General features: G+C 42.9%; 1 protein-coding gene across 1 annotated transcript in view; it reads left to right on the top strand.

The window, feature by feature from the left end:
- LOC128696526 (uncharacterized) overlaps positions 1-19,636 on the top strand; it is a 623,432-nt gene that overhangs the window by 531,387 nt on the left and 72,409 nt on the right. The gene's annotated exons all lie outside the window — the stretch shown is intronic.

The following is a 19,636-nucleotide window of genomic DNA, read 5'->3' as shown; positions in this document are numbered from 1 at the left end:
CAAGCCTCTATCATCCACAGGATAGCTATGGGGTGCACAGTAAACAAGGCGCTGCCGTAAAGAGAAAGCTTATTGTTGAAAGGGGTATAACATGCTAGCCGCTACCGTCCACGAGATGGCTGAGGGAAACTTCTTACTGACGGAGGTTTTTGGGGTGATCAACGCCCCCGCGGCCTAGTCATAAAATACGCCTCCTGGGGGATCAAGGCCTGATCAACCTGGCTGTTACAGTTGGCAGCACGCAGCCGTTTCAGCTTCATACTTTAAGAAATGAACGCTTTTGTCCTGCTTCATACTGACACTCCTCTGTACTCCTATCATCTTCCTCCTTATCGTCCTCCTCTTCCTCCTCCTCCTATTCCTCCTCCTTTTCTTCCTCCTCTTCCATTTCCATCTCTTCAAGTTATCGTGTTTTTCTCCATCTTCTCCATTCCCAAAGTTTCCATTCTTTCCCATTACTCCGTTCTTCATTATCTCCTCTCCGTCCCTCCTAATTATTCTTTCATTTCCCAGCTATCGCTTCTCTCATCCTCTCACCATCAGTATTCAATTGTTTCACTCTCCTTAGTCGCTCTGTCACCTCTCCCCAGCCTCTCACATCCTCTCCCCAGCCTCTCACATCCTCTCCCCAGCCTCTCACATCCTCTCCCCAGCCTCTCACATCCTCTCCCCAGCCTCTCACATCCTCTCCCCAGCCTCTCACATCCTCTCCCCAGCCTCTCACATCCTCTCCCCAGCCTCTCACATCCTCTCCCCAGCCTCTCACATCCTCTCCCCAGCCTCTCACATCCTCTCCCCAGCCTCTCACATCCTCTCCCCATGTCTTTCTCTCCCTCATCCCCTCTCCATGGCCGCAGGGGGGGGGATTGGAAACACATGGTAGGGGGGAAGGCATCACCTGGCAGTAGGGGGTGCGGGGGGGGGTAAGATAACTCAACTTCGCCCTTGTCCTCCATAAAAAAATTATCGACGAAGCCTGAGCAGCAATTTGGAGTTTTATTTTTTTTCTCTCTCTCTCTCTCTCTCTCTCTCTCTCTCTCTCTCTCTCTCTCTCTCTCTCTCTCTCTCTCTCTCTCTCTCTCTCTCTCTCTCTCTCTTTCTCTCTCTTTCAAAGAGAGTTGAAGAGTAGCAATATTCAACCTATAATCATTGCTATGATCTTTTTCGCTCAAGAATTTCCGTTTATCTCTTGAGAGAGATACGGAAGGGGGTAAATAGAAAAGGGGGATTTACCCCCTTTACCAAAGACTCCCTTTTCTTAAGGATGCATCGTGGACTTTGGGAAACAAACAAAAAAGTAACATCCTGATTGATCCGCCATGTGCCGAATCTACCAGTCTGTGATACATATGTGGGCCAGCGAAGTACCAGCAGAAACAGCCTGGTTGACCAGGCAAGCACCAGACAAGCCTGGCTCAGGACCAGACTCTCAAAACCCATCAGAGGTATGTTAAAAGTTAGGTCTACATATATAATGTCTCAAATATGTCCAAAAGGTTTGTGTACACCAAAATCTAACACAGGTTAACTTAGCGAGGCACCAGTTAGCATAGCCTAAGTTAACTTTAGGGCAAATTAAACTAACTCAGCCTAAGTTAACGGAAATTAAGTAGCCTCAGGGCAAATTAATATACTGAAAGTTAATTTATGATAGAGTAAATTAACCTACCCTAAAATAACTTAACCAAGCGTAAGTTCAATTTGTTGCCCGAAGTTAACATAACTTGACACAAGATATATACACAGAAAGGTGTATATTCCTCTGTATATACTTCAGTCCCTATTTTAAGGGTTAAAGTTGCTTGCCTGGTGGTGAACAGGTCACTTGAAGCATTAATGACCCTCCTTTTAGAAACCTTGGTAATAGATACCGAGAAATTGATTTCGAAACATCTGTAAGCAAACACTAGGACATATCTATTAGAAAACCGAAACGTTTTCAAATTGATATGTCCTAGTGTTTGTCTCTTTCTAAACAAATGGCCCTCGTACACTCGATAGATTTTAACCCCAATTAACCAATTTAACCTGGCACAGATTAAGGGGCCGAGGGGGCGTTGACCCCCGACCCCCCCTCCCTCCAAGGTATCCTAACTAGATGTTATTAAATTTTAGGTAATCCAAGCGGGCTAATCTCTAACCTAATCCAGAATCTCCCTAATTAGCCTCATTATTCAGCGCTGGTGTAACCTAATTGATGCTGGTGATGGATTTTTATCCATAGAGTTGAAGCTGCCATTCCCTTCCTTGGATCAAACCTGATTATCTCCTATTCTCTAGGTACGACATGACCCCCCTCCCCTCTATGGATTTAGCTCTTCCTTTTGATGTAAGGTACCAAGCATACAGTGTCCAGGTATATACACCGAGAGGTGTATATTGATGTGTATGAATGCCAAGAGGTGTGTATATCTGTGTATATTCACCAAGATATATATTGTGTCTTTGCATATGTATACCGAAAGGTGTGTATCTCTCTGTATGTACACCGAGAGGTGTGTATCTAAGTATATGCATTGAGAGGTTAGATCAACATGCGGGGTCCCAGACTATTCAACATCTTACCAGAAGATATCAGAAACATGGCTGGAACAAGTGTAGAAGCCATTCAAAGGAGACTGGACATGTGTCTTCACCAGGTGCCAGATCAACCAGGCTGTGATGGATATGTAGCGCAGCGGGCCTCCAGCAGCAACAGCCTGGTTGACCAGGCAAGCACCAGACGAGCCTGGTTCATGGCCGGGCTCAGAGAGTAGAGAAACTCTCGAAACTCTTCAAAGGTATATCAAAGGTATAGGTAAAGTTTGTCAGGAAACAGGACAAGTGTTTCCTGACGCGGGTTGAGTCATATAATGACCCGCAGTTGGAGCTTTTGGTCATCTAACCGAGGCCTTCCGCTGGCTTACCGGTCCACCCCTTCAAAAATTATGGATACAGTGAGAGTTTGTGTTAGTCCCTGTTTATAGGATTAAAATGTTCTTGACTGTGTACTGGCAGCCTCGTGTAGCCGATAGGCTTGAAACCCGGTAAGCCAGGCACCACCCAGCGTGCCCACATGTTATTAATGTTCTGTTGAAGCCTCTTGGATCACCTCGCCACGGAATTATTGGCAGCCATTGTTGTGACAATTGAGGCTTTGTCAGGCGGCATTGCAATCATTGCAAACATTTTAGGGGTTGCAAGCATTTTTGTGGAAGATGTAAGGCCTAATTGCACTGATAATTTTCTGCTTATTGTCTCTGATGTGCGCTTGTTCGACATAATGGAGTCGGGTTAAAAGATTGGCCAATTACATTAGTCGTGATGGATGATGGAATTGTGAGGGGGAACATGTATCTAGCGAAGGTTGTTAAACGGTGAGATGAGGGGAGAAAAAATCCTTTTCAATCACTTGTTCTCTCTAGGCTAGAATACTGCTGTACATTAACGTCTCCATTCAAAGCAGGTGAAATCGCAGATCTAGAGAGTGTACAGAGATCCTTTACTGCACGTATAAGTTCTGTCAAGCACCTTAACTACTGGGAACGCTTGGAAGCACTTGACTTGTACTCGTTGGAACGCAGGAGGGAGAGATATATCATAATCTACACTTGGAAAATCTTGGAAGGAATGGTCCCAAATCTGCACACAGAAATCACTCCCTACGAAAGTAAAAGACTGGGCAGGCGATGCAAAATGCCCCCAATAAAAAGTAGGGGCGCCATTGGTACATTAAGGGAAAACACCATAAGTGTCCGGGGCCCAAAACTGTTTAACAGCCTCCCATCAAGCATTAGGGGAATTGCCAATAAACCTCTGGCTGCCTTCAAGAGAGAGCTGGACAGATACCTAAAGTCAGTGCCGGATCAGCCGGGCTGTGGCTCGTACGTTGGACTGCGTGCGGCCAGCAGTAACAGCCTAGTTGATCAGGCCCTAATCCATCGGGAGGCCTGGTCATGGACCGGGCCGCGGGGGCGTTGATCCCCGGAATAACCTCCAGGTAACCTCCAGGTATAGCCTTTATGAGGAACGAGGGGTAATATCTCCCCACTCTGTTTACCTTGATAGAAAAGAGGTCTTTTAGGAAAAGCAGTTTGATCTCTCACTGAATTAGGGTCGTCCGAAACGTCGGTCACGACTCAGCAGTAGATCGCAGAACAGTTTTTGCCGATCGCTGACGAGCAATTAGTAATACAGATTACAGAGAGTTGGAAGACGAGGTATAACCTGCCGCTTATAACCTGTCAAGACTGAGGGAATGAACATCTTAAAATTCCCTCTCCACGTCTGCTGCTGTCTGTATTAGATTGAGGAAGCCAGCTGCGCTGCATGGAGTTTGATCTCTCTCCCTCTCTCTCTCTCTCTCTCTCTCTCTCTCTCTGTCTCTCTCTCTCTCTCTCTCTCTCTCTCTCTCTCTCTCTCTCTCTCTCTCTCTCTCTCTCGTGAATTCACCAATGCTTGATATGTTCAGCATTTATACAATGTTATTACAGACTTCGACAGTCGGTTACGAAACTTAACTACACAAGAACTTATACTAGCATTTATGTGCTTCCCATTTAGTGCAAACACTGGTCTTAAAAATGGCCTCATGGTTTAATATGAACATATCTGCAGCCGAAAATGAAATTTTGCCTCTGCAAAACGACATTCAAACGGGAAATTTTGGAATATTCGTCTAGAGAGAAAAAGGAATTCGTATATCAGAAAAGGTGCCATGTTCTGGACAACATTTTTGCATCGACCAATCTTTGTGGAGCAACATTTTTTCTGACGAAAGTTAATTATCAGATCAAAATGCCAATTCAGTCTGTCAGACAATGGCTGTTTGATGCACAGAAGCAACTCCTACTATCCCTTACTATACACGGCTAGCTGACCATGCAGTACACAGCTTCCCAACAGTACAACCTAATACCATTACACCTGAAATATGATTTTAGGTTAATATTTAACGATAATTACATCCCCGTTCACACACACACACACACACACACACACACACACACACATATATATATATATAATGTGTGTGTGTGTGTGTGTGTGTTAGATGGCATAGGGAGAATTTTTGATAAAATGGATCCCGTCTAATTAAATCTGGAAGCCTCTGCATTGGACCAGCCTTGATTACCTTCCATTCTTCCACATTTTTCTCATGTTGTATGCAATTATGTGCATAGGAGAAGCACTCGTGTGTGTGTGTGAGAGAGAGAGAGAGAGAGAGAGAGAGAGAGAGAGAGAGAGAGAGAGAGAGAGAGAGAGAGAGAGAGAGAGAGAGAGAGAGAGAGAGAGAGAGAGAGAAAGAGAGAGAGAGAAAGAGAGAGGAAATGCCCCGCCCCATACAATCTTCCCGGTCAACCATGATCCCATATCCCCATAACACCTTCATCCCTAACCCCCCCCCCCTCCTTCACCCAACCATAAACATCTATCCATAATTCTCTTCCCTTACCTCCGCCGTCATAACATTGCCAACATTTCTAACCTGACGTAGCATCTACTGTTGTTCCTGTTGTTATTGTTGGGTCCTTATGGCTACCACTGTTGTATTGTTTGTGTTAACCGTTGTAGTATTTGCAGATGTTGTTACCGTTATTGCAGTTGATGTTATGTCGTTGATGCTATGATGAAGGCAGAAGGAGAAACGGAAGAAGCAAAGGAAAAAAGAATTAAGTTTCTAGAGAAGCGAAAAAAAAGAAAATAAAAAAAACTGGAATAAGAAGCAAAAGAAATGAAATATAAAAAAAGAAACTGAAATTAAAAAAACAAAAACAAAGAGAAAGAACGAGAAAAGAATAAAAATTAACGAAGTAACTGGGTAAAAAAGAAGAAACAATGAAAAGAACAAGAAGAAAAAACAATAATTATAATAAGGATGATAAGGAAAGATGAGCGAATAAGGAAGGAGAAATCTTAAAAATTAAAAGCAATTAAGCAAATTTACTTAGAAGCGATTACATACAATTACAATTAATCAAATTTACTTAGAAACAAATACATATAATTACAAATTTACTTGGAAACAATTGCATATAATTAAAATTAAGCAAATTTACTTAGAAACAAATACATATAACTACAAATAAAGAAATTTACTTAGAAACCGATTACAAATAATTACAGTTAAACAAATTTACTTAGAAGTGAAGAAGTGATTACAGACAATTATAGTTAAACAAGTTTTGGGGCAATTACATGTTTACATGTGAGTAAAATTACCCAGATAACCTCCCCTCACGACCCCTCCCCCTAACCAAAAAAAAGTCAGAGTGAATTATTTCCTCTGGGGGAGGGGGAGAAGGGAAGTGAGAAAGTGCCAACGTTTCACCAACAGGAAGTGAGCTAACTTTATCTGGCTCTAACATTAACTCTCCCGTGAAGAGAGTCTTGCTTAAAATACTTCGAGGAGGGGGAAGGAGGGGAAAGGGGTGGGAAGGAGAAACATGGGAGGGGGAGTGGGAGCAACGGAGGGAAGGGGGGAGCAAGGGTAGGAAAGAGGGGAAGGGGAACAAGGGAAGGGAGGGAAGGGAAGAGAGGGAGAGGAAGGGGTGGAGACGAGGGGTTAAGGAAGTAGTGAGTGTAAGGGAGGAGGAGGGTGAGAAAGGAAGGAGAGAGAGAGAGAGAGAGAGAGAGAGAGAGAGAGAGAGAGAGAGAGAGAGAGAGAGAGAGAGAGAGAGAGAGAGAGAGAGAGAGAGAGAGAGAGAGAGAGAGTTAGAGAGGTTATAGATCCCCTACTCATTACTCATCCTCAACATTCTATTTTGAGAGAAGGCATTTCCCTAGTGACAGTAACTCAGCTCAGCTGGAAAGAAACCTTTGTAGATGCCGTAGCTGATGAAGTCTTGCTGGAACACTTGACGACACCCTCAACGCTCCACTCAAGTCTCCCAGCTCAGCCTGACATACTTCAGCACTTGTATAAGCCCCAGCCTGCGAGATGGAATATAACAGGAGAACATAATTTGTTTTTGTTCCCACTGTGTGACTGTCGCATAGAATAGGGTAGCAGCACACTCCTGACGAATCCATTATTACTACTACTACTACTATTACTACTACTACTACTACTACTACTACTAATAATAATAATAATAATAATAATAATAATAATAATAATAATTCTCTTTATTCTAAGTTTTCATTGCATCTCTTTCTATTTTCCTTTAACTTTTTTTCTTGCCCTTTCTACCCTCCCCTTTCCCTCCATCCATTAAAGAGAGTCAAGTGAGGGAAGGCAGCTTCCCCTCACCTACCATATCAATCACTTCCTACCCAGGCCACTCCTCTTATCCTTCTATGTGTGCACTTGTGTGTACATGCACACACACACACACACACACACACACACACACGATGGAATAGTTTGGGAAGCGATGTAGTGGAGGCAGGATCCATACATAGCTTTAAGCAGAGGTATGATAAAGCTCACGGCTCAGGGAGAGTGACCTAGTAGCGATCAGTGAAGAGGCGGGGCCAGGAGCTCGGACTCGACCCCCGCAACCTCAACTAGGTGAGTACGATAATCAAAAGTTCTCTCGAATTAATAAAATTGTTAATAACGTATCAGACATTTAGTCCAACACGTCACCCAAGAAACAAAAGTTACAAATTATTAATTTGTTATCACGCAAAATAATAAAAATCTTCATATTTAAAAAAAAAAAAAAAAACTTCTGTATAATGCACTTTGAAAAATAACTATTCTTTAAAACCAATAAAAAAAAAACTGAAAAAAGCGCCAAAATAATTTGTGAAAAAAATCACAAAAAAATTCCACCAATAAAATATTTGTAACCAAAATAATTCGACAAAAAAATTATTCTAAAAATATACATCATCATCACCCCAAAAAAAGTTGTACAAATACAACTGCCCAAAAGATACTGCATTACATGAATAAGTAGAAAGTTCACTTCAACATCTCGTTTATAAGTAGAAAGTTCACTACAACATCTCGTTTATAAGTAGAAAGTTCACTACAACATCTCGTTTACAAGTAGAAAGTTCACTACAACATCTCGTTTATAAGTAGAAAGTTCACTACAACATCTCGTTTAAAAGTAGAAAGTTCACTACAACATCTCGTTTATAAGTAGAAAGTTCACTACAACGTCTCGTTTTACCAGTAGCATTGTCATCCTCCTCAGCTCACTCGTTCTCTCTAAGTTGGGATTTTCCTGCATACTAACGTCTTCCTTCAAGGCAGGTGAGACTCCAAGAGCTGGAAAATATACAGAGAACAGTTCGCATAAATTCAGAGAGCGACTAAAATACTGAGAACATCTGAAATCTCTCGAACTGTCCTCCCGAGAACGTCAGCGAGAAATATACATGATAACCGTCCTCAGAGCAATTTAAGTCACTTCACGTGAAATTTTGCAGCAGTATCTTTCTAGGAATCTAGGTTAACTTAGGTGAGGTTAGGCTAGGCTAGAGTTAGACTAGGTTTTTCTATACCCAGAATAATGTAATGACTTGGTATAAACCTTGGTAATAAATACCGACAAGTTGGTTTAGAAAGACACGTAAGCAAACACTATAACATATTTATTAGAAAACGTTTCGGTCCTGGGACCTTGATCACTTCTCAAGGTCCCAGGACCGAAACGTTTTCTAATAAATGTTATAGTGTTTGCTTACGTGTCTTTCTAAACAGTGTAATGGCTTATACTGCAACGGAATAACAGTAAATATATGCATGCGGGTAGAGGAACAGTCAGATTACTACTGTTCAAGGCGCCTTGAACAGTCACCCATTTGACTGTTTTTACAACAGTGCCATGGTGTCTTTAGTTAAGAGGACGGGCTGTGATAATCTACACCTGGAAGATTCTAGGGGGTTTGGTCCCAAACCTACATACCAAAATCACTACATATGACAGATGGTACGATAAGTGTAAAGGGACCACGACTGTTCAACACCCTCCCTTCATGCACAGGGGGCATTACCAACAAACCCTGGCTATCTTCCTGAGGGAACTCGATAAATTCTTCAAATTAGTTCTTGATCAGCCGGGTAGTGGTACATACTTTGGGACGTGTATGGTGAGTTCCAACAGCCTGATCGATCAGGCCAGCAACCAGCAGGCCTGATATGAGGCTGGTCCGGTGGGGCGGTGGCCTCCAGGAGCGACTACAGGTCACCAGGTAACACCATACCCATCACCACCACCAGCAGCACCACCAGAACCACCACCAGCGCACAAAAAGTGCAGCAGCACCAGCACACATGCAAAGAGCAGCACGAAAACCACCACCAGTACTAGCATGAGCACAACGGCATGAACAAGAGCACCACCAAAAGCGCCAACAGCACCTCCAGCACCACCAAGAAGAGCTCTATAACCAGAAGCGCCAAAATGAGTACAGACAGGAGCACCACCACCACCATCACCAACAGGAGCACCACCACCGTCATTAGCAACAGGAGCACCACCACCATCATCAACAACAGGAGCACCACCACCGTCGTCAACAGCAGCAGCACCACCACCGTCATCAACAACAGCAGCACCACTACCGTCATCAACATCACCTGTGTCCCCAAAAAATTCTAATATATATCAAACAGGCAGGACCAGTAGCGCTAACAGCACCACCACCTCAACCACTACTACCACAACTACCACCACCACCTCAACCACTACTACCACAACTACCACCACCACCTCAACCACTACTACCACAACTACCACCACCACATCAACCACTACTACCACAACTACCACCACCACCTCAACCACTACTACCACAACTACCACCACCACCTCAACCACTACTACCACCACCACCTCAACCACTACTACCACAACTACCACCACCACCTCAACCACTACTACCACAACTACCACCACCACCTCAACCACTACTACCACAACTACCACCACCACCTCAACCACTACTACCACAACTACCACCACCACATCAACCACTACTACCACAACTACCACCACCACATCAACCACTACTACCACAACTACCACCACCACCTCAACCACAACTACCACCACCACATCAACCACTACTACCACAACTACCACCACCACCTCAACCACTACTATCACAACTACCACCACCACATCAACCACTACTACCACAACTACCACCACCACCTCAACCACTACCACCACCACATCAACCACTACTACCACACCTACCACCACCACATCAACCACTACTATCATCACCACCTCAACCACTTCTACCACCACCACATCAACCACTACCACCACCACCACATTAACCACTACTACCACAACTACCACCACCACATCAACCACTACTACCACAACTACCACCACCACATCAACCACTACTACCACACCTACCACCACATCAACCACTACTACCACACCTACCACCACCACATCAACCACTACTACCATCACCTCAACCACTACTACCACCACAACATCAACCACTACCACCACATCAACCACTACCACCACCACCACCACATTAACCACTACTACCACAACTACCACCACCACATCAACCACTACTACCACAACTACCACCACCACATCAACCACCACTACCACCACTACCCCCACACCTTCAGATCATCCAAGTTAATTTTCCAAGAAATCCTCAGCTCACGTGCCGACAAAAGCGTCTTCTATTGCCATTCTTTTATTTTCGAAAAATGATTTTTTCCTGTTGGCTGAAATTTTGCTTTTAGTTTATTTTTCTGTGTGCGAGTGTTATTAGAACCTTGGACTGCCCTTCCTTCCTTCCTTCCTTCTTTCCTTCCTTTCTTCCATATTTACTTCAATTCCTTCCTCCTTCCTTCAGTCCCTTCCTCTTCTAGTTCCTTTGCTACTCTCTATCCTGTTTTCTACTTTCTTATCTCCCTCCTCCTCCTTTGTTCACTTCGTCCTTATTTCCCTCCCTCGCTTCCTTCCCATCTTCTTCATCTTCTTCTTCCTTCTCCTCCTCATTTTTCTCCTTCCTTAAAGCTTCCCCGTCCTCTCTTCAGCGTATTCTCTCACAACCTTCTGAATCACATATTAAGAAGGCAACTAAGACGGGCATTTTCGCACGCACTGCAGTTCGTTTATTTCTACCCGACCTAAACATCTACAAAAAAAAAATCTAAGTTGTTTAGACTTCATAACTTGACCTTTATATTAATTCAGTTGTTCACTTTTCTTAGGGTCCTAAATTCTCCTGTGTATTGCCATGTTTCCTGTGTACTCTACAAGGAAGAGCAGAACACAAGAAACGAATCCAAGAGGACATTTACCAGGTTCCTTCTTGGATAATGATACAGTAAAGTAATTTTATCAGGTTTGTTTACTCGATGAAGCTCCTGCGTGAGCGAAACGTTGTTTTTATGCAATGTTTCGTAACTTACGAAATCATAATAACACGATTATAGACAAAGCACAGAACGGGAACAAACCTTACCCGTTCCGTGGAATATTTCATACTCTAGCTTGATTTCCAAATAGAATGTTTCGTGTCCATTCAGTGCGTGTTGTCTTTGTTTTGAAGCTTGTCGGTATCGTATACCCTGGACCGGCTCAAAGCCTAGTCATTACTGAGCTCTTAACTGTTGCGCGAGCCGTCAATTACTCTCACCGTGGAGAGTGAACATGATGGTTGTCTTCCTTTTCTTGACGTACTTCTTTACAGGAATGAACTAAATTGAATTTTAGGGTCAGCAGGAAACCTACAAAGACTATCTGTTTCACCTCATGTTTCATCATGAACGTGATGACAAAGAGTGGTCATCGTAGAATTCCGTTTGAGAGCGTTTAGGTTCTCCAGCTCCGCCTTCCTCGAAGAAAAATGCAAATACATTCACCAGATTTTTCTAAACTGCTATATCCAACACTTTATTAACACTTGTAGGAGAAAAGCCAAGAGAATTATCCACTACCAAAGACAGACACCGAATAATTCTTAGTACTTCCAGTGAGCTAGGCTTTAAACTTCTTTAATCCTCTTGCGTACCACCAACTTTACCTCCAGACTATCAAGAATTTATTTATTGAAATTAACACCGGCATTTATACCATACCAGGTGGTGGATGCGACTTCTAGAACTTAGGAAGAGTGCATCGGGAACCACAAGTACGTATGTCAGAAGGACAACCCAGAGAACACTTACGCTATACATCCAAAGGCCACTACCATCTTATGAATTTCGAAGACGCTAAATTAAATTATCAGAAAAACTAACCATCAACACAGGCACTATCTAGACTCAGTTCTTATTGCCACTACCGATACCATCACGTAAAATTCTGGCAGTTTTCTACTTATTATTTCAAATGTTCTCGCCAAGTTCTGCCCAAACTGGACACAGACATCAAGTAGCCCCCGTCCTAACATGCGTTACCTAATTTTCTATATAAATCCTTCAATTTTCTCTTTATTTCTTTAAGATGTATCACCCTTGTGGGTGACTCATCTTAATGTTTTATTGTGCTTTTCTACTTTAAGGTTTCACGCTTTGAGACCCACTACTGATTTTATCCCTCAGCTTACATTGCCCATACAATGAGAACCACGCTGTTCTTGTCCTTCAGCTCACAGGGGCCATACCATGCAATGAGATCCATGCTGTTCTTGTCTCTCAGCTTTAAGAACCCACGCCATGAAACCCCTATAATCTTGTTTCTCAGCTTCAGAGATCCACTCTGTGATACATGTATTGATCTTGTGTCTGAGATTTAAAGATCCACGCTGCGAAACCCGACTGATGTTTGCACTGATAACACAACTTGAACAATATCGTTTGTCTAAAACATCAACGCGATGGCCATAGATGTGTTGCTTAAACAGACACAAAATAAACAATGAACACGTAGTTCGAGTGACCATAACTTCATTGGTAATGAACATCGAGTCGAAAGACAACCATATATATATATAAACTAATATAAACTAATTCAGCTCGAACGATACAAAAAAAAAGAGCAGTGGCAAGTTTTGTTACTTTCTAGTCGAGAGACAAGAAAGCTGCAGCATTCTATTTAGACTAGTTTAGAGCTAACAAGATAAGTACCCATAGAAGCTGTTAAGGGTGGGCCTAGTCTAAAACACCAGGTAGGGTCGTATTTGTAAGGTGAAGAAAACTGAGAAAATGAAGAGGATCAGCTAGGGGAAAAATCTCTAGCTCCTACCATCAGCCTCTGTACCTGCAGTCGGTGATCGTATTTCAGATATTAAAGGAGGCGCATAATTCGCGATATAAATGATCGGTAAAAATGTTCCCCAAAACACTGTAGTACACAAGCTGGTGCAAGTACCCACCCCTGCGGTACACAGGCTGGTGTATAAACTCACCCCTGTGGCGCACAAGGCGGTCCATGCACTTATCCTTGAGGTACACAAAAAAGTGCATGTACTCACCCATGAAGTACAGAGCAGATACGCGCAAACGCTGCAGCTATACACGAAGAAATGCATGGTAATACAACATTACATTTCCACGCGTGAATTCATTGCATGTGACTGACATTTTGCTTGGGCGTTCGCAGGTGATGACAGGGTGTATATTGCAGGTCAAAGAAGGGTTAGAGAGTGTAAGTTTACCATTGAGGGCAACACGACTCCCACGGTGAGTATATATATATTCTCCAGCCGGGACTCGGAAACCAAATATGGAGAGCAAACTTGAATTCTGCTGCTGCGAAATCACTTCTTATCATGTGACTACATTGACGAAAGCATTAAACAGGGTTCGAACAGATACTTAGTGTTGTTGTTAATTTATGCTCGCAGGGTGGGTGAAAATGGCGCATTGCCGACTGGTATGAAGACACAGACCTAAGTTGCGGAAGAAGCTATTGTTGGGATCGCTTTTGTTTCTGTGTAAAGCTTTGTCAAACCACGGTAAGTGTGAGGTTAGAACTCGTGGCAAGTGAGTTTTAATTCCCACCAGCGCCGCGGTTTGTTTACAGTCGTGTCATTACTAGTCAAAGCTTTGTCAAGTTCTACTCAGAGCGAAATGTTGCCTCAGCTAAAGCTTTCTCTCCCACATGTTCTAATTTCTTCGAATGCATGTAGACATAATCTCTGGTAGACCGTCTAAGAGTTGACTAACAAGATAAGAACATAAGAAAGAAGGAACACTGCAGCAGGTCTACTGGCCCATGCGAGGCAGGTCCAATTCTCCCACCGGCTTTAACCAATGCCTTAATTAACCTAGTCAGGTCAGGTCACATTCACTTAAGGAAGGAGTACGGCATCTAACCTAGTAGCCCAAGCTAGTCAGGTCCAATTCACACCCACCCACACCCACTCATGTATTTATCTAACCTATTTTTAAAACTACACAACGTTTTAGCTTCTATGACGGTACTCGGGATTTAGATATATTGACAGACATATATAACAGATGCGCAACTGTTGCACATGTGTCTTAATCATCAATTTTTCGGTATTTTATACAATTTTTCACATATAACAGATGTAAAGACAGAAAAATATATATACGAACAGAATAATAATATAAGTTGAGACATTTGTTTTGGCGATACAAGTAATGTAGAAAGTATATATTAAGACGCAAGATACAGAAAGGATACATTAAGACGCAAGATACAGAAGGGATACATTAAGACGCAAGATACAGAAGGGATACATTAAGACGCAAGATACAGAAGGGATACATTAAGACGCAAGATACAGAAGGGATACATTAAGACGCAAGATACAGAAGGGATACATTAAGACGCAAGATACAGAAGGGATACATTAAGACGCAAGATGAATAATACCATCAGTCATTTATTCATCTTGCATATTCAAGTATGTATATGAACGGTCTATAATTTAACAACAAGATGAAAAATTAGACATGTGCAACATCTATGTATCTTTATTTGTAGACGTTTCGCCCCCCAGTGGCCTTATCAGTACATTAACTAATCTTTTGCAAATGGTTCTACAGTCTTCACATCATGCCCTTGTATTGATAAAGCCACTGGAGGGCGAAACGTGTACAAATATACTCAGGTGTTGCACATGTGTTTAATTCTTCTTCATGTTCAAGTTTAAACGTAATGCAAACTGGTGTTGGAGATGTTGATAACGGATATTAAAAAGGCTTGTTTACATACATAGTAGGAGGTCCCGTCTGCTGCTGCTGCTGCTGCTACCCTCGCCGCCTGTCTGCCTTGGCCTCGGCTGGTCTGACAGGCGTGGTCTGACAGGCGTGGTCTAACAGGCGTGGTCTGATCAGCGTGGTCTGACTGGCGTGTTCTGACGTAGTTTGTCCTGAGCTGACTTATTCTAGGCCTGTATTAAGGTGTCTGATTCTGTTATTAACTTACTACCATTCCTTCTTACCTAATTAACATACAGACAAACAAGTACTGAAATACGGGCAAACACACAACACCCTTCCTAACCTCCCCTCACCTCACCTCCCCTCACCTCCCCTCACCTCACCTTCCCTCACCTCTTCCTTCACTTCACTTTCGCTCACCTTATCTTCCTTCACCTCACCTTCCCCCACCTAATCTCCATCTACATTCCCCATCACCTCCCCCCATGCTCATACAAACACTTGCACGCACACGCACCCATGTACGCTCTTGCACGCACACGCACCCACGTACGCTCTTGCATGCACGCACGAAGGCTGAAAAACCATTAGGCATGCTCTTACTGACTCGTAAGAGGAGAAAGAAAGAATTGCCATAGAGGGCTTTCAACTACTTCTAAATTTAAGTAGAATTCTCATATATTAACCTTATCTGGTTTAGGTTAGTTTAGATTTTTGTCTATTAATAAAAATTTGCCAATTATAGCATACCACAGCGCTAGTAAATGGAATAATGCATAAAGATAAACAAAAATTGAAGTGGGAACAGAAAACGAGGACTCGCCGTGTCAGAAATAGCAATTTAAGGATTTTTGTAAAAGTTACCCATTCGACTGTCTTAGCCACAGTGTAATACTGATTTCGATTAGGAGAATGAGCTGTAAGATTATGAAAAGGTACACACACACACACACATATACATAGGGATTTTAGGAAGTATTTCTTTAGATTTTGAGATGTTAAGAAGTGGAACAATCTGCAGAGCGTAGTGGAGGCAGGATCCATACAGAGCTTTAAGAATAGGTATGATAAGACTCTTGAAGCGGGGAGAGAGTGGAACTAGTAGCGACTAGCATAGAGGCGGGGCCAAGAGTTGTGAATCGACCGCTGCAATCACACACACAATGGGGTTGTACACACCCACACCCCGAAGAAAGTAACTCTGGGTATAGGAACATGGAATCTGGAAAAGTCACACCTTACGTCTCTCCAATGGAACATATGCAAAGGATAACATCCTCTAGCACTAAATTGTGATCTTCTGCATGTTTAAATGAGGCGGAAAACTTGACTACTGTAAGTCATCGTTGTTTGACCATAGATGCGAGCATTCATACGATATGTCTGGTAAGCCGGAGGATGCTTAACCACGTTGACAACACCATCAGTATGCCACGGATAATGTAATGGTTGTAGTTATAACCATAGTTTTTAAAGTGGTGGACCGGTAAGCCAGCGGAAGGTAATGGTCAGATTATCAAAAGCTCCAGTGGTTTTGTTATCACATGACTAAGACTAGCATCGGGAAACAATTGTTTTGTTTCCTGGAATACCTTACCTAACATATCCAATGCCATGGAATCTTTAATCACCACGATACCACAGCGGCTGTTTAATCATTATGAAAGTCATCAATCAGCTCACAAGAGCCAGCATCGGGAGACCTTCCTGTTGCCTGAAGAATAAATAACCACTGCTATGTGCACTGGTAAATATAAGACCTGCTTTCAGGACCCTAGAAAAAAAAGTCATTCATATCACTGTATATCACTTAATTAAGTCAGACTGGTCCCGGAGCTAAGAAATAACTACGAGGAAAGGTTAAAGGAGTTGAACCCCAGGTCATTGGAAGGGCAAAGGATAAGAGGGAACATGATCATGACCTATGAGGTACTTATTAAACCAAAACCAGGATGAACAGTCACAGACTGACGCGGAAAGGGCAAGAACAAGCGGCCTTAGACAGAAGATAAACATTCAGATAAGCCAAAGAGACGCCAGAAAAGCACTTCTACTGTATCTTAAATAACGTGTATTTACTGTACATGTTTATGCCAATTTCTGTACATTTATTTATTTACGTTGGGTCAAGTTACCTTTAAAGAATATTTCATCATAAGGGCAAATCAGAAATAAGGATTTTGATGAAGACACGTTGGAAGCAACATCACTTCATTCTTCTTCCGGCTCCCTATAGCCTTCCTTTCCTTCCACCATGTCCTTCCTCCCCTTCCACCATGTCCTTCCTCCCCTTCCACCATGTCCTTCCTCCCCCTCCCCATGTCTTTCCTCCCTCTCCCATGGCCTTCTTCCCCTTTCAATATCCTTCCTATAGAGCCTAAGAGGCTCTTAAGCAACAACGCCAGACGATTCAAGAAATCACCCCCTTCGCCTTTCTCCCCAACCCCCAACCCCGTCACCTTTTCCTCCCATCTCCCTCCATTTCCTACCCTCGGACTAACATCCCATCCCCTTGCCCTCTGCTCCCATTCCACGTCCATCTACCGTTACTGTTCTTCGCTACAAACGATACCTCAGGTGGAATCACGCGTAGTTAATCCACTGTACCATATCACGTGACCAATTACCGAGCCGCTGCATAGTCTGGCATTGTTAGCAGAGCGCCAGTCTCCACCTGAGTCAATACGGGTCACCAGATTATACTGTGGGGGTCATATCTTCACCCTTAACGAGTTTGAACAGCTCATTCCCCGGACAGTAACAGCCGCTGGAAGAATGGTTCGGTGCGAGGTGTAGTGGCCTGGCTGTTTTCCTCAGTTTTGGAGTATTTGACTTAAGTTGTTTGGAATTAGTTTTAACAGCGACAGCAACAACATATACATGTACAACTGCAACTATTACTATTACTGCTACTGCCACCATTATTACTACTGTTATTACTACTACTACTACAATTACTACTACAACTATTACTGCGACTATTATTATTATTATTATTATTCCTTCTCTCCTCTCTTCCCTTCTCCCTCCTATCCTTCTTCCTACCCCCTCTCCACACACACAAAAATAGAAATTTTAAATTTATCTTCACAAAGTTCTTGACCAATGGAATAATTTCATACAGGAAGTAACAACTGCTACAACCATTGAGGTTGATGTCACAGCTGCTACTGCTGCTTTTAGAAGCAACTGTTCCATCAATACTCTTTTGATTTGTTTTCCTCTCTTTTAACCCTTATTTGTTCTTCCTTTCCAGTTTTCGTAGCTCCTGTCTTGTTAGTTTCTTATATCCTCTTTTGCTACTGGGCATTAGGAGTGATTTTGACCTCATCTTTTGACATTCCGTGGAGTGCATATGCACCAGACGAGCCTGGCCCATGGCCGGGCTCAGAGAGTAGAGAAACTCTCGAAACTCTTCAAAGGTATATCAAAGATATGGCTCTATGGCAGGTTTGAAAAGTAGCGTCCTTTTTCTTCATTTTCTGTTTGAATCTTTGGATTTATTTAGCGCCCTGAAATTGTTGCACATTTTCTGAATTTTTGACAGCAATGGTGTTAGGCTATTGTACGTATTCTGGCCATTACCTAGTAATTTAATGTTTCATAATAAATACGTACTTGAGTCCTGGAGGTGGAAAGTACAGTGCCTACGCTCTGGAGAAGGGGTGGAGATATGTCGCAATTTTTGAACTCTGGCAAGATAGTGATGGAGTGAATGGTGATGAAAGTGTTTCTTCTTTTGCGGGTCACCTTGCCTCTGTGGGAAATGGCCGATGTGTTAATATGTAACAAAAAAAAAAAACACGTTTTGGATGTCTACTTCGATGTTTTATTGCTCTTTGTAACAAAAAAAAAAACACCAAGACACAGCTCCATTACTGGGAATACAGAGACGCCATGATCCCGGTCTGGGACCGGGCAGCGGGGGCAGTGACCTTCTGGAGCGACTCCAGGTAAACTCCAGGAGAAGCCTTGATGAAGAATAGAAAGACAATTCCGTGACTGGACCAATACACAAATAACCTGGACATAAGAGAAAAACTTACGACGACTTTTCGGTCCGATTTGAACCGAAACGTCGTCGTTTTACAGTCGTATTATCCCGAACTGAAGAAGAAGAAGAAGAAGTAGAAGAAGGAAATTCACTGAGCCGTGGCTGGACCAATTTACAAATAGCAAACACACGAAAGATGATTCTGAGGACGTTTGGGTGGGCCATGGCCCACTATTAAGTCCCAAATGAACATGAATATGGTTGCAGCTGAGGCTTAAGCTCCACCCGAATGTGGTCAGGTTGCATTACCATTCTTACCTCTCTCTTCTTGGCTACCTACAACCTTTATCACTGCTTGATCGTATCCCCAGTCCTCCTCCATATTCTTACCACCTCTCTTATCCCTGACAACAAGGACAATAACCAAAATAGGACAGTTAATGTACTGAAAATATTCTCCCTTTTATTTTTGACTCTTCCCCATTCACGGTCCCATTTTTTCTCGTTCTATTCCTTCCCTCTCCTCTCTCCAGCAATCTGTCTCCTCTATCCTTGAGTTCTCCTTCTCCCCTCTTTCGTTGGTCTCCACTGACACATAGGATTAGGCCAGGCTTCCCAGGGCAGTTTATCTTCCAATC

The sequence above is a fragment of the Cherax quadricarinatus genome, chromosome 47 (genome assembly GCF_038502225.1).
Source record: "Cherax quadricarinatus isolate ZL_2023a chromosome 47, ASM3850222v1, whole genome shotgun sequence".
In the NCBI taxonomy this organism is placed as follows: domain Eukaryota; kingdom Metazoa; phylum Arthropoda; class Malacostraca; order Decapoda; family Parastacidae; genus Cherax; species Cherax quadricarinatus.
Note: the sequence above shows the minus strand (reverse complement) of the source record. Positions and strands in the feature narration are given on the sequence as shown.